This window comes from Clarias gariepinus, chromosome 28 (genome assembly GCF_024256425.1).
Source record: "Clarias gariepinus isolate MV-2021 ecotype Netherlands chromosome 28, CGAR_prim_01v2, whole genome shotgun sequence".
NCBI lineage: Eukaryota > Metazoa > Chordata > Actinopteri > Siluriformes > Clariidae > Clarias > Clarias gariepinus.
The window spans coordinates 12,536,936-12,553,852 of NC_071127.1; the positions used below are offsets into that span (position 1 = coordinate 12,536,936).

At 37.2% G+C, this 16,917-nt stretch overlaps 1 pseudogene; it reads right to left on the reverse strand.

Moving 5' to 3' along the window:
* Positions 1 to 16,584: 16,584 nt before the first annotated feature.
* LOC128516223 (uncharacterized) lies at positions 16,585 to 16,715 on the reverse strand (annotated as a pseudogene).
* Positions 16,716 to 16,917: the final 202 nt, after the last annotated feature.

Here is a 16,917-nt window from a genome sequence, read left to right on the forward strand (position 1 = left end):
TTTGAACGTGCCATGGTTGTCAGTGCAAGAAGGGCTTTTTTTTTGCATGATTCCAAAAATGCTGATCTTCATACATCACTATCTCTAGGATTTACAAAGGATGAAATGTCTGAAAAAAAAAACAAATATCCAGTAAGCAGCAGTTCTCTTAGTGAAAATGCCTTGTTAATGCCAGAGGTCAGAGGAGAATGTTCAGACTGGTTCAAGCTGATGGAAGGGTAAGAGTAGTTCAAATAACATCTCATTACAGCCGAAGCATGAAGAAGAAAATGCACAACACATCAGATCTTGAAGTAGATGAGCTTTAGCTCAATTCTTATTAAAAAAAAAAATAGAAAAGAAAGAAACACATTGCCTGGTCTGATAAGTCTCGATCTCTGCTGTAACATTTTGATGGTTGGGTCAGAATTTGGTGTAAACCACATGGTAGTGGTGTATTGTGTGGGTGTATTTTCTTGGCACACTTTTAGCATTGTTTATTAAATACCACAGCTTACTGTACCTGTGTTCATCGCTTTATGCCCCAACTGCATCATGCTATCATATGATTATTGCCCGAAAGCTGTAATGATTGTCTCTAGCACCATGTTGAATCTATGCCATGATGGATTTTGACCAACTAAAAGCAAAATGGGGTCCAACTCAGTGCTAGCAAATGAAGTGGCCAGTGAGTGTAGAAATGTCTACCGCCATTGGCAATTAACCTTGCAATCCTGTATAGTCGAGGTTTCATAGGGCTAGTGATCTGAGTGAACTGAGAATGGATTATTGCTCGGAATATGCTTAAAATGCCTAAAGACCAACACTATGACACAAAACTATTTATCATTAGTGGATCATCTACATTCTGCGAAGGATGAGCGTGGTGGGGAAAGAAGATGACTTGCATAACTTATTACGCATTCCTTGCCATTATAAATAGCACCAATGCCTGCACTGAATATGAATGGTTGATCAAAATCACAGAAGCCCATGATTGGAGATAACTTCAGTGGATTTTTTAGCTGATGAAATGCTAATGCATAGTCTTGCATCTATTCAAAACTGTACAGCCTTATGAGTTAGTCTGTGCAAGGGCTGAGTTGTCACAGCGTAATTATGCACAAATTGCCTGGAATAGCAATGTAACTTCCGAAGTCTTCTCACCTCTGTAGGAGATCTGGGGGTTGGGCACATCTGTACATGTTGACTGTGCTTTGGAAATGATAATAGACTGTTTTTAGAGACAATGTGTGGCATTTCTTAGGATTTAAATTTAATCGAGCTTCTCATATTCTAATGGAAAATGTCTCTGGGATTTGCTAAGTGATCTGCAAAACTTTCCACAAGCAAATAATATCTTCTTAATAAGTGGCACACTTTGTGCAGGGTAAGATTCCAAGAACAGTTTCCATTATTCTTTGGTTTTGAATATGTATGCAATTTTGTAGGCCATATTTTAATGCACAATCCTAAAAGCTATTCTGGATGCACTGTATATTCAGTTTAACTATTAAATTCTTGGAACGTCAAATTATAACCAAACCTATAAAATAAATATTTATCAGAGTTCAAAGTGTGAGTCAATGGCAAATATTTATAAAAACACTGTATACTTACAGGAAATGAATATACTGCATATATTAAGTCTCTATGTCCTGATACTGGTTTATTGGGTTACTAGCTGCTATCAGACTGAAAAGCCTTTGGGTTAAGTTTTTTTTAAGGTAGAGTTTGCATGTTTTCCCCGTGTTTGGTGGGTTTCCTCTGGGAACTCTGGTTTCATCCCACAGTCCAAAGATACGCAGATTAGGTTAATTAGTGTTCGCAAATTTCCATAATGTGGGCAATGGATTGGCTCCCTGTTCAGGGTGGCCCCGCCATAAGTCACTAAATAAATTAAGGTTTATCCTTCACAGAAATATGACAGGAGTAGAAGAAGTGGGGAAAGAATTCATGATTGAAACCTTTACTATCTTTACTTTACTAAAGCTGCAAGTGGATAAAAGCTTCAAAAACAAGTGACCTTGAAAGACCTTGAAACTTGTCTGGGTAGACATTCACAGAGGTGATATTTTTTTTAACAGACACAATTGGAACGTTTTAAATGGATTATTAAAAATTTACACCACATTTCTTATTCCAATCGAAAGGTAATTCTTATCATGCCAGTTTGAATGTGAAAATCTGTTCTAATTAAAGTGTTTATATGACTTTTTATATTATAATTCTGATTGGGCTAATATTCTGATTACTAGTGAAATATTAGGGTCCATGTAAACACACCTAGTCTTCTGATGATGCCAGATGGATCTACTGTAGAAGTCGAAGATAGCATAAATGGCCATGCTCTCAGGGTGAAAAGGATGGCATTGCTCCCTAATCAGTTAATTAGAACAATACTAGCCAATCATGGCATATATCTGAGCTCATACTGTGCAGATAAATCCAAAAGCACCTGGTCAGTTACAAATATGTATGCATTTTTGTAGGCCATATTTAAATTTTTCCCTCTACTTTTTTTTTTAAACCTTAACTTATTGACTACAATTGTCTGGAAGGCAAATGATGGAATAATAAAAATAATAATATAAAATGTAAAACTATTTTAGAGTGAGCATTTATGAGTGTGGACAAGACAGCTGTCAAATTTATATATAGACTCTAACCTCTTGCTCTTGTTTTATCTCCCTGTTCAGTTTCTCATTTGGTCAAAACAACACAGCTTTCTCTTGTTAGCTGAAGAAAATGCAAATATTTGAGTGACTAACATCCCCTAAGGTACATTGTGTCTGGTTTATGTGGTGTGAGTGACGGATCTTGCTGCTTATTTGCTGCTTATTTATAATAAGCCCATGTAACTCTACCTAGACCATAGAAAAAGTTTTTTTTTTTCCCCTTCTTCTTCAGCATGAAAAGTTAAGTGGCCACATGAGTGCAGACATGTTATGTTTAGATAGTCAGGGGAGGGCTTAGGTTGAGATGTTTAATTTACCAAAAAGTAAATGGAAAAAAAGAAGAAAGAAATCTATATAATTGTTGCCACTTACTTCAGAATAATGCTTTAGTCAAATGTAAAAGGTAAAGGAATAGATACACAGAATGCTATTCATAGTAAATTAATTTCATTTGCAAAAAAAAAATTTGATAGGAAATATGACATTCACTTAGCCGCCTACTGTACAAAGCCACACTGCTTACCGCTGGAGTGTAACTTCATTCAGACTGCCTTTATTTAAGTAACTTGTTCATGATTGCGACATCTGGCACCTTTCGTGTGTCAGACCTGTTACAATACGTACAATACTGGCTAAGAGTACCATCAGACTAACAAGCCTGTGGGTTAGGTTTTAGTGCCTGTTTTTGTTTGTTTGTTTGTTTGTTTTTTTAACTAAGTTGTTAATTCAAATTTCTGTGATGAATATATGACAGTAAGACTAAATCAGTAGCTATGTTTACATCAACAAAATTTGTTCCAATCAAATGAGTGGTTCCAACTCAACTGTTTAGTTGGATACTAATGCAGTAAGATTTGTATTTCCATGAACAAAGCAGAATTTCTAATCTCCGCGGTACGGTAGTGCATTGGTTACCGCTGTGGCCTTGCACTTCCAGGGTTGAGAGATTTGTTTACATTTCATGGATGCTCAGTTGGATTGGTATCCGGGGGATTTTAAGGCCAGATCAGCAACTTTAAACTCTTTGCCTGCTATGCCACATTATAGTACTGTACATAAAGCTGTATACTTATTTTTAACAGTATCCTGGTATGTTTTATAGTACCAAACCGGGTAAGTACTGTACCATGGTAGAAAATATAAAAAATGCTTAATGTCTATATCATGTGAATGTAAAGCATTTTTTAATGTCTTCTATTGGCCTCTACTTTATGTCCAGTAATCTATACAGCATGGCATATTCCACCATATTAGGTCAGAATACTCTGGAAACCAAATGCACTTAATGAAATCACATCAGCATAAAGGCTATAAAGCAGGAGAATAAACAAAAGCTAAAGAAAATCAAATAATTTCACATAAAACATTCAACAGCGGCAGCTTGCCAAAAGCAATGGCATGTGCAAAGATTGTAGAAGGCAGGATTACCCAGAGAAAGAAGCCTAACCTATAGGACCCTAACTTTACTCACTTAGTAGCTGTCATAATGGGGAGAAATAGTTAGTTGTTGTGAAGTGTCAACTGCAAACTTTTTTCTGTGCTTACTTTGGTTAGATACTGGCTTCCCAGCTTTAGTCTTGCTTTAGTCAAACCAAAAATTGCATATGATTGATCGATCAATCCATCTAGGAACCTCTGTATCCCAACAAGGGACTGTGGAGGCCAATGGTGACCATTGTATCTATTCCCATTTTAACCATGGTGGGACATTCGGGTCAACATTCACATGTGCATTCACACACTATAGGCAATTAGCCTAATCTGCATGTCTTTGGACTGTGGGACGAAACTGAAATACCGGGAGGAAACCCACCAAAAACGAGAAGAACAAGCAGGCTTCTTTTGCACAGACCCCGAGGCAGGAATCAAACCTGGAACCTGGAAGTGCAAGGTGTCAGTGCTTACACTAAGCTACTGTGCCGCCACATAACTTAATAAAGAACGCAATTCTCTAAAGCAGGATATTTGTAGGGGGCAAGCGAAAACTTACTTGAAAAGGATTAAAAAGGAACAAATTTGTAGTTCATTTGCATTAGCATTAACCAGGTTTTACTGGTTCTGACTTGCTCCACTGGGACTGTGGCCAGGCTTGATCAAGCCTCGGAAACAGATGGTTGAGACTGTGTTAATATATCACACAATCTTCATTTGCAAAAGCATATGCCAAAAAGAACCAGCTGTCCAGCCGAGAAGCAGTTGGGAATCATTGAGTTTAATTAGTTAATTAACAAGACTGACAATAGAAGAATCGATGGCTGCCAATCAGAATGATATAGTGATAGTATCTGAAGCTGCTGAGTGTGTTTGGGATAGAAAGATTAAGGGATGCTAAGTCCAAAAGAGAGTATAAATAGCAGGAGGACCAATAAGTTATGAAATTTATTAGCAAGAAAACAGCATAATAATTTGATTTCTAAAGATTAATTACAAGCTTGACTCTGCAAAGGGTAACTCGAATTAAAAAAAAATTTTGTTCTTACTGTCTGCCATAATTTATTCTAAAATGACATTGGATAGTGTAATTTGAATTCAGGTCATTATACAATCTGCCTGGAGCACCTGACCATGGAATCCAAACCTCCAAACCACCACAATACTAATGGCAAGGTTGTCAAATGTCACAGATATAAGTTGGATTGTGAGATGTGTGCGTTATTTAATTTTTACTTAGTTCTATAGAATCTATAAATCTGTAATATGACTCTATAGACATTGCAGAATTACAATCTGGTTCTATAGAACTAGAGACGTGCACATTCTACTGAACTTCTACCAGTGTTTTACAGTGTTTCCTAATCGGTTGTTTGGAATTTTATTCCAACGCTTATATAAAAATTTTCCGTATCTTCAAGATACAGGAAAGCCCTTGTCTTTTTAAATGATTAGTCTTTGGTGGACTAAAACAAACTTTGTAATATATAATTACAGGTACTGATAGGAAACCATTGGCGTCTCATGAGATCTGCCTACAGATAGGTTTTTCCTGGTAAGTTGTAGAGTTTCCGGATAGTTTACAGTACTGGTAAAATGTTACTGTATGTAAAAAAAAAGACAGACACAGACTGAAATACAACATCTGGATTGAATGGAAAAATCAAAAAGAAAAAAAAATTAACTACATCAGAGAAGTTCAAACAAAGCTGCTCAGTGGCCTCGACCACTATGTGCAAGAGAAAGCAGAAAGCATAGTATGTTGGGAGGTGTATGGACTACGCTAAAGGCCAACTCGTACAGAACAACCTTTTTATCCATTATATGCATGATGTTTAATGTCCATGTTCACTCCATGAACAACAAATTTGACCACATCAGACAACTGAGATCTGCATATCACAACATGAGAGAAGACAGCATTTTTATTTTACAGAAATCGGGCTGGATACCAAAATCCCTGATGAATCCCTAAATTACCAAAGAAGCATTAAAAAAAAGCATTAAAAGTATAAACTGAAATCTTATACTTTAGCTACTGTACTGGGATTTAAAATTGATTCCATTAGAACTGGTTCTACTGAACCATTACTGAGGCCAGAAGAGGCGAAAAAGTAAACTTTTTAGAACCAAATCTACATGATTTTATAGAACCCTTTCTATAGACCTTGGGTACGAAGGCTCTACAGTATGTAATTTCTGCTTTTTTATGTCAAAACAAGTGAGGCAAAAATGCAATCCAATCATACAGATGAACAATTGAGGGTTATACACATTGCTCAAGCGGGCAGCAGTAATTCTGTGGTAACCCTGACATTTAAACTCTACTACTACTAGCTTCTGCTCCAATGTCTTCTCAGATTTTTTTTTTTTTTACTTTAACATGAAACTATACAAAAGTGTTTTTAAATGAGCAACACCATGAAAATCACAGGCCCTGTCTTTCTTTTTTCCTTTTACCCACTTGTTAAAGAGGTGGAAGCTAATTCAATAATTGTACTTAATGAGCAATATATTTCATGTGACATTACTTCACTTAAGTACTTTTCTTATATGATACTTTTTAATTTTATTTTATAACATCCTACAGCAGATACTAGTACTTTGTTCTTTACTACATTTCTTCCTGGTGTTGTGATACATACCCGAAGTGGTTACAGAAGTGGAAACAGTAATATCCCTACCTGCTGATTAATACATGTATATTATTGCGTGATTTGCCTTCCATTCATTCAACACAGGTGCGGAATGCGAATGAATTGAATGTGGAATGGTGAATGTGCAGTCGGTACTACTGTAAGCTAATACAATTCAGTACTTTCGGACTTTTAGTTACTGTAGGTCTTTAAAGTTTTGAAATACTTAAAAACCACACTTTTTGTTAATTTGTTCTTTACAAGCAGCTGGGCTTTAGCTCAGGTATAGTTTATGCTTTATATTCACAATATTTAAATGCTGAATAAGCCAAACAATACAGTAACATATGAAAATTCAAGTTACAAACTTTCGAGGTACTAACTGTTTGCACATGTTCAATCAGGAGTCAGAATAACATGCCCAGCGTACATTGTCACATGCGTGCAGCGGCGATAAAGCTGGCACTGCTAAGAAATGGCAAGCAATAACACTGCAGACAAAACTAAAAATATTTGGGATAATGGAGCGAGGTGAAAAATTTGCAGACATTGCTTGTTCTTTTCTTTTTTGCCTGTTCTTTTTTTGTAATAAATTGTGTATAGCTAATTGTGTTAGTATCCTAGCACCTAAACAATGTTTGTCACACTTACAAACAAACTGGACTTACAAAATCGATATTGGAACAGAATTTGTGCATATGTAGGGGACTTACTGTACTGTATGTTCAAAATTGTTAAGTAATTCTAGCAGGACCAAGCCGGGTCGTAATTTGGTCCACAATTAGAGGATATAAGCAAGGATATGCTATATAAAGACATAAAAAGCAAACATATATCCTTAAAACAGACCATGAATGAACTAATATGTAAATAGCTTAATGAAAATTTCAATGAAATGAAATTAATTATTATTATTATTTTTTTTTTTTTTTTGGGACCCTGTGCATGGAGTTTGCATGTTCTCCCTGTGCCTGGTGGGTTTCCTTCAGGTGTCAGAGAAGCCTAACTGGCATTCCCATTGCCCATAGCATGTGATTAAGTGTCAGTGTGTGTATACAGTATATATATATATATAAATTAGTGGGGGAAATAAGTATTTGATCCTTTATAAATGGACCTGCAATGGACTGGCACCCTGTCCAGAGTGTAACCCTCCTTCTGCTTGAAACTCCTGGCATAGGATCTAGGCCTCCTGTGATCCTGTACAGGATAAGCAGTATACTGTAGAAATGAATAAATGAATGTTTTTCTTTCTTTTTTTGAGACACGTCATACATAAACTCTTGAATTTCACCTTGCTTATCCTAGGTCAACATCTCTGTAATATACATTTGAATTTTTGTGGTGTGGAGCAGTCTGAAATAATAGAATCATGTTGACTGACAGGTTTTGTAATAATGCGCTCTGGGCTGATAAATAATGCGCTCCAGGCCGGGTAGTCCTCTATGTTTCTCATGTTTGTTGTAACTAATTGCACTGGAAGCCTCGCCAGATTCAAGGAGAAATGCAAAAATCAATTTACGCCCTTATAAAGAACAGCCAAAGGACCAGAAGGACTCAGATGACACAGTCTATCAGCTTCTGAACTGTCACAATACTTTTTGAAGCCCAAGAGACCCATCTACTGCTCATATCCCATTTGTCCTTCATCTTTCTCTCTGTTTGCCTTTGCATTTCATTCTATCTTCTATCACTGCTGGCACAGCAGTGTAGACAAATCATGAAAAAGTGTTAGACATGAAATGGCTGATTTGCCCATCAAAGAGATCAAAATATCCTGGGATAATCCCCCATGTTTGCCACCAATCAGTATGTTTCATTACTGCAAAAACCCGTTTTTATCAAACGGAAGGGCAGAAGACAACTAATCTTGACAGTACCAACACAGATTTGTTAGGGGAGCTGCGCAAATTAGCAAGGTGGGATGAAAGGAAAAGCATTCTTTTTGAAGGGATACTTTAAGTACTAATGACAGACCAGAAATGTTGTTTTGGCACCAAAACTTTCCCTGATGAACAATTTACACATTTTGTGTCCCTGCCCAGATTGGGGTTGCCTTTGTGCATTTTAACAACATCGTATGAAGTGAGAAAGCAAAAGTCTGGCAAAGAATGCTTTTACAGAGAGCACTTGCACATTCCTGGCAGGCGACTGCCTTTGAATTCAATCAGGCACAAGTAGTGGTGCAAATCAGAAATAAACAAGCTGGACTCTGAAAGCATTCAGGATCTAACTGGGCCAGCCACTTTGGAGCTTAACAGCCCTTGATACACCATCTGGGTGCACTATTCACAATGAATATGACCAAAGAATACAGTGGGACAAGTTGAGCAATTAAACTTCAGTTGCAAGTAATGTAAAATGATGTGTAAAGTGTAACTGTGGTTTGATGATTTTAGAGCTCATTAGTTCCACTTCAGGAATATCACTGCTTTATAACTGTTCATTTGTATTCTGTCTTTGATCCTATTTTTCTCATTTTTCTTGCCTATAAAGTCTTAAATGTCTGCGTTTTAGTGTGTCAGTAAAGGTTAGACAGTACATGCATCCAGCTTCTCTAACCGATTCAATATACCAAAGTTTTCCCTTGGATTTAGGGAAAAGCATGTTTGCATGAGTATCTGTGTGTGATATACTGTATAGAGTGTAGGAAGAAGAGTACACTAAGCTTTGACAAGTAAGAAAAATCGCATGTAATGTAGCATTTAGACAATTACTCACTCCTGACTTGTCTGTCTCTGATGTCTCTTTTCTCTGTGAATATGTGACAACTCACATACCCACAAGCAGCCATTTGTCACGTTGCTGAGTGTGTGTGTAGGCAAAGTGAAAAAATTTGTCATTGTCATGAGTACACTATGCAATGTCACTCTCTTCATCTAGTTCTCTCTCTCTCCTTCGTCCACATATATCTGTCACCGTTTAATTAGCTGAATGGGCAATAAATCCAAGGATAGATTATTGACTGGGCCAGCAGGGCTAGTGCACATGGACTTCAAACAACCCGGGGTGTTGGAGGATGAAGGACTCAAGATAATCCACTGCATAATAATCTTTTAATTAACTCTTATGTTCAAATAAGCAATAATACAATTTTATTTTAGGGCCAAATTTAGGGCCTCTCAGTGCTCCAACTGCCCATTTACTACAAATGTAGCATACACCAATCATCCATAACATTACAACGCAATACATAATGCCCATTATTGGTTTCCTTTTGTGCTGCCTATCTGGCACCAGGACATTGGTAGCGGATCCTTAGGGAGCTGTGTGTTGTAGTTTGGGTCCTTACTGGAGTAGACTTGTTTGTTCGGCGCATGCTACAGTATGTTGGATTGGGGCTGGGGAATTTGGAGGCTGTTTGCCTGCTGGCCCCAATGCACATTATGCCTTTGTATAATGACCATCGTTGAGTTTTTTCAGCTATTTGTGCTGCATTGGTTATTCTGTGGGATCAGACCAGACAGACTTGTCTTTGCTTCCGGTGAGCATGGATGAGTTTGGGTGCCCATGATCTTGTCAACAGTTTACTGATAAACACAATGTTAATGTGTTAATGTTATGGTTTTTCTGCCACACACACACACACACACACACACACACACACATGGTCAGGGATGCATTGTATCTCAAGTCTATTCCACAAGGCAGGAATACACCCTAGATTATACACCAGGCACTCAACAGTCTACCCTAGATGGTGCAGCAATCCAGTCCACTAGGGCACCATACACATACACCCAGTGTAAATTTAGCCCAACAAATTCGCCCACCACAAAGTTTTGGGAGGATGGGAAGAATCCAGGAAACCCATAGGAACCTCAAATGAAATAAACAGGCTGCCAATTATTCCATACAGATAATAACACAAGCGCATGACTGAACCAAGAACCCTTGAGCTGTAAAGGAACAATGTTGCACTAAGATGCCACTGCCACTTTTATTTATTTATTTTTATGATGGGGTAAGAGGGGTAAAACTAGTTTTACATTTTTACAGGGTCTGTATAGCCAAAATGTAGAATGAACCTCGGCAGTGTTGGGGACATTCCTCTAAACCTTATAAGTTTCTCTTTGTGTCTCTCTGTTTGAGAATATCTCCAGTGAACTAACTGTTCTGAGGTTGAATCCCAAATAGTGTAAAATGCTATGTAGGATGTAGAAAATTAAGGATTTAGGATTTAGCCTTGTCTTAGAAGCTTTGTAGCTCACTTTAGCCATAAACAAAATGATGAGGCGAGTCATGAACAACCTTCCAGACAGTTGGTGGAAGCTCATGATTGTATTAACTAGCAGTGATGAAAGGTTTAAACACAACATGAATGCAATTGAGTACACCTTAGAAGCAGGCAGTAAGGAGAAATGGTGTTGTTTAAGATGACATAAAGTCGTTATATAACGTGTTTTTTGCTGAATGTGCTTCCGTGACTGGTTTTGAATGTGGGTTTTGAAAGGCAGGTTTATCCAGTTACTACTGTATGTATCACCACTGAATTTTAAACAAACCAATATACATATGTATATGCACATAGATATTAGTGTGTAAAAGTTTTTGCCTTGGTTTTTGTTATTTAATTAGGCTGATTTGTGATTGCCATTGGAATGCTGGAAACCTGTCATGATGTGTCAGACACAACTGTGTCAGCTAAGGTGCATTTTTGATTTTTCTTATTTTTGTATTTTTTTTTTTACACAATCTTTGTAAATACACTTTTTAACCAGTATGTAAATCATTAAACTTCTGCAGCGTGCATGTATACGATATACAAACATTTTAGAAAACAGGTTATTTGGTGTCAGCTTACACTGCACACTGTGTGGCCAAATCATACTGTATCATTTATATGCTTCCCGTGCACATGCTGGTCGGTATGGTGCTTACAATATGTGTCTCATACAACCTCTACAGAGCTGTCTCTATAGAACAGCTATGTTAAAAATAAATGAATAAAATAAATAAATGCATCCCTGATTGCTGTTTATTTTTAGTATTTAGTAAAAAATTGAAACAGACCACACATGGTTCTCAAAATGTATATTACATGTGTAAGAATGTACAGTATGTTAAAATTAAAAAAAATTTAATTAAGTCACCATAGGAAATACAAGCTGGCAGACAAGGCTAATCCTATGTACACGTCCATTCTTGGCAAATGCTAATAAATATGCAAATGCAACAGTCATGGGACAAGATGTCAAAACAAACAAGAAGTAAAGATTTTTCTTGGCAGGTTCATTAAAAAGTGTGCGTCTTTTTTTTTTTTTTTTGTGGGCTCTGCGTCCGCAATGATGGTTGTTTTAAAGAAAATCATAATCAGGTCATGTGATCTCAGTGCCAGGGAAAGAAGGTCGGGTCTAATTAGCATATTAAAAGTACAGGCTGCACAAAAGAAATAAAATATATATCTTTTTATAGATAGATATGCAAGGCCAGTACAATAATGGTATCACTACTCATTTTTATGTTATTAGTCATATTTGAATATTCTTTTTATTTATTATGTCCTTGTAAAGTCTGAATCAATCTTTAATTCATTTATTTATTTTTAACAGAGACTGTTAATTAAATTTTTAACTGTAGATTTTGTGTAAGACTGTTACAAATAAATAGATAAATAGATAAATAAATAAATAAAACAATCTTAAATGCATTTATTTTGTTCCCTTATTTATCGTCTAGCAATTTGAGTTTCTTAACACACTTTGCTCCCACCTGAGATACTGTTTCAGCTTGGGTAATCAAATGCAGTCACCATTTCCTGTCAACTTTTTCCCGCTGCCCCTGGTCAGGGTAGGATGATGAATGAAGATATGTTGTTGCCACAGTCCGAGTGACCTGCCGATCTATCTTTGCCATTTTGTTGACGCTTATTATTGGTACCAAGCGCACATGCCGGATTTCAAGATACACAGTTCATGTACACAAATTATCTCAATGTTTAACTTCTGTTTATCTCCTCAACATTACCAACTTCTGCTCATCTGCAATATTTTTGCAGCAAAATGCCCAAACAGAGTGTTTTTTTAAATTCCAAGCAGACTGTTTAAACAGACCCACAGTGTTGTGAAATGGTTGCTAGGCTGCTTTGTTTGGCTGCATCCCAATTTGCATCCAACTGCACTAAATAGTATGACAAAATTGCACACTGGTTTTAATACTAATACTGCCAGGTTGTACTGTTTTAATGTTTTAATTATAATGTTTGCAGTGTATAATTGCATCTTTTTAAAGACAACACGTGAAGATGCTGACGCTAGCTCTTTACACTGGCTGGTGTGTGCTTGTGTATCCAAAATGACCGAATAATTCATTTGCAAGTGAATGAAAAACAGTGAATATTAACATGGTACAGCTTTGCACATCACTATAATTATAGAACTATAGACAGAAACAAAATCTTGAAATATACATAACATAAAACTGAGAAGGCAAAATTCACGACTTTGTGTAGACCTTGGTGTCTCTCTCTCTCTCTCTCTCTCTCTCTCTCTCTCTCTGTTTCTCTACCTGTTACTATCTGTTGAGTATACAGATAAGTACTTCCACTTGACAGTTATTGAAGGAGATTGCTGTTTTATTCAAGCACCACATCTGTCTAAAATGTGTCCACAATGAAGTCACTCAACCTCCCATGAAGATCAGTTCCATGTCCTTTTATATGGGTGGGTAAAAATGTGTTAAAGCACATAAAGCCCATAATCTCTTTAGCACAGATGTGAAGTACTATAGTATCTTATGTTACCCAGAATTTTTTTATCAATGGATGCCGCAACACAAGCCAAAAAGCATTTAGACCTTCAGTGTTTGCCTCTTGGTATGCAAGTGACACAATAGACATTAGTGATGGGTCGTTCATGAACGATTCGTTCTTTTTGAACAAATCTTTAACATGACTCAGAAGAACGAGTAGTCTCAGAGTGTGATTTGTTCATTTTCTACTGGGCGCACACCCAAATCATTGCAAGACCTCCGTAGGTTATGTACAGGAAACAGAATCGAGCAATTCTTTCTTAATGACTTTTCTACTGCAAGTCGTTCGTTCTTTGTCACGTGACTCCCATAGACGCTATGCAATGCAGTACACAGGAGACAAAATTGAACGGTCCTCAACGAATCTTTAAGTTCCGAGTCATTCTTTCCTTTTGTCACGTGACTCCCATAGATATTATGCGGTGCAATAGATTTAAAAGAATGAACGACTCAGACTGGAAGATATGAGAGGTGAGCTACTCATTCTGTTTATTATAATATGTTCTTAGCTGCATTGTAATATTTTCATTACTAGACTAAAGTCAAAAAAAATTTATGTAAACGTATTGGGGGTCTTTTTATTGAAAATGTAACATTTTATTTCATTTCTGATCAAAAGAACGAAATAAAGTAATTGACTCAAAAAAAGATTTGTTCATTTTGATGAACGAGATTTAGAGAGTGACTAAAAATGATTCAAACGTCCCATCACTAATAGACATTAGATATCTGGTGTAAAATGACATATTTTTATTTGACACATTTAGTGGGTCAACAAATTGCCAACTGTATGGCTCAACTAGTCTATTTTGTTGTTGATATGGTTTTGCTAAAACAAGAAAGCTAGTTAGCTAAGGCTAGAAAAGGCAATGTAAGCTGTTTGCCTAACATTCACCATGCATCGTCTATACTGATATATCCTGTGTAAGGGTCACAGGAGCCTGGAGCCTGTCCTACAATATTTAGGTTACGAGGCGGGGTACACCCTGGCCAGGCTGCTAATCCATTGTAGAGCACACTCATTCACATAGTGCGGCCAATTTGGAAATGCCAATTAGCCTAATCTACATGTCTTTACCTGGAGGAAATCGACCAAATGAATTCTTTAAGATCCTTCCTTAAAATCCATCAATATATTAAGTCATTGTCTGTACCACTCCTCTACAAGGTGGTGGAGCCCATCACAGGAAACTCAGGGCACAACACAGGGGACACCCTGGATGGGGTGCTAACTCATCGGAAGTCACACACACACACACAGCTAGTCATACACTACAAGTAATGGAAAACAGCGCCAATTGGTCCTCTTTGGACTATAATGGGGAATATGACTAATGTGTCAAGAAAAAACCCATAAAGCACAGGGAGGACATGCAAACTTCATGACACTGACCAGACTTGAACCGTGGATGTTCAGCGTCAACTGAACAGCGCTAACTGCTGAGCCACCATGCCCCTTCCCTTTCACATCTTATTAAAATAATATTTCAAGTTAAGATGCACTCGCACATAAACTGGCATCTTAAACTGGCTTAGAGATGAACAACTTAATAAAGGGGAAAGTATGTGTGGTTCTGTTATGCTGTGGGGACAATTTTGCTGACATGATTTGGGTTGACTTGTCCGCTTAGGGGAAGCATAATAACAAATTTGTATAGGTGTTTCCTGACTAATCAAATTGTTCTTATGAAATATCCTGATAGGTATCTCCCAGGTTGGCCTCACACCCTTCCAAAGGGCATGGGGGTCACAGAATAATTTTGTGTGAGAAAATGATGTAGATCATATACACAGATTGCAACACAGCTAATCATTGTGAAAGATAGTGGATTAGCTTGGATTGACTGAGATAGCACTACCACTCTCTACCATCTATCATCAAAACATTAAACATTAATTAAGCATATATTTCTTTCTTTCAGAAGAATATCATTTATCCTTTCAGTTCCAGAAACTTCTAGAATGTATGTCAAGCTGTACGGTAACTGTTCTGGTTACTTGTAGTGACCCAAGGCATTTCCTTAATCTTTATTTGCTGCTGCAAGCTAATGCTAGATTAGCCATTAAAGAAAATGACCACTAGCACAAATAAATTAGCTTACTTCAGAACTAGCAGAGAATTATGAAAGCAGGCAAAAAAGCCTTTGAAAATCACTCATCTGTTTCACAACTTGGAAAAAAATATTTTAAATAAAGCCATTGGTGCTGAAGTGGTAAGTAAGAAGCACATTTTTTTTGCAAGCTTGTAGCCTGTTGCACTTATGTTGTAATTCTAGCAGGCTGTTCTTGCTGCTGTAGATGCACCCAATAGTTGCAACCAGAAGGTCAAAGTAAAGTAGTCAAAATTAAGTGCACAATGTACCCTTTTTACTGATTACACATTGTACCCTGAATGACAGATGTAGCATAATGTGGTGGAGAAGAAAATACAATTTTTCTTAAATATAGAGAAGTAAAAGTACAAAAGTCCCCCAAAATGGAAAAACTTAAATACATTTATTTCCTTTATTGTCCACCATTGGCTGAAATAATTCAGGTTAATATTCCTATCTATGTATGTTTTACACATCAGAATTATATAGTTTAAAAAAACAGACAGCATGATTCTTTGCTATTTTTTTCAGCAAGTTACTGTATTATTTTAAGCTTCTATGTAAGAATATTTTCTTCCTGAAATTGGATCGTAATAACTCATTTATTAAAATAATATCAAATTGAGACTTGCATAATTATATGAAGGTTTTGATCATTTTGGACTTTTACTTTAATTCAACATTTAACTTAAACCTTTATTTGTCCCATATACATTGCTGCATAATGAGATTCTTTCTTTGCATAGCCCAGCGTAAGAGTCATCCATGATGCAGTGCCGCTGGAGCAGGCAGGGTTAAGGGGCTTTGCTCAAGGGCCCAACAATGTCAACCTGGCTGAGCTGGGGCTCAAACCATGGACCTTCTGATCAGTAACTCAGAGGCTTAACACACTGACCCACCACTGCCCCTATAGAGAAATCCTTTGAGACAAATTCAAACCAGCGACCTAAGGATGGCCATTGACGGGTAACTACAGTTCTCCGCTCTTCCAACTGAGCTATCGAAGGCCCGGAGCGTCAGGGGAGAGTGCGAACGCAGTCCCCCACTATCAGAAATTATGTGTTCAGCGCAGCCTGAGTGCAATGGCTGAGCCTCGCCTTGGGTAAACCACCTTCTTGATCATGCTAATACCCCTGTCGGGTAAGTATTTGATAAAGAGCATGGTGGCCATAACAATAATATAAATGGCGATATTGGTTTGCACTGTGGCTTCACACCTTCAGGGTCAATTCCCGCCTTGGGTTCTGTGTGCACAGAGCTTGGTCCTCTGATTTCCTCTCACAGTCCAAATAAAGTACATGCAGATAACACTAACTGGTGTTTCCAAATTGCCCAAAATGTGACAGAGAG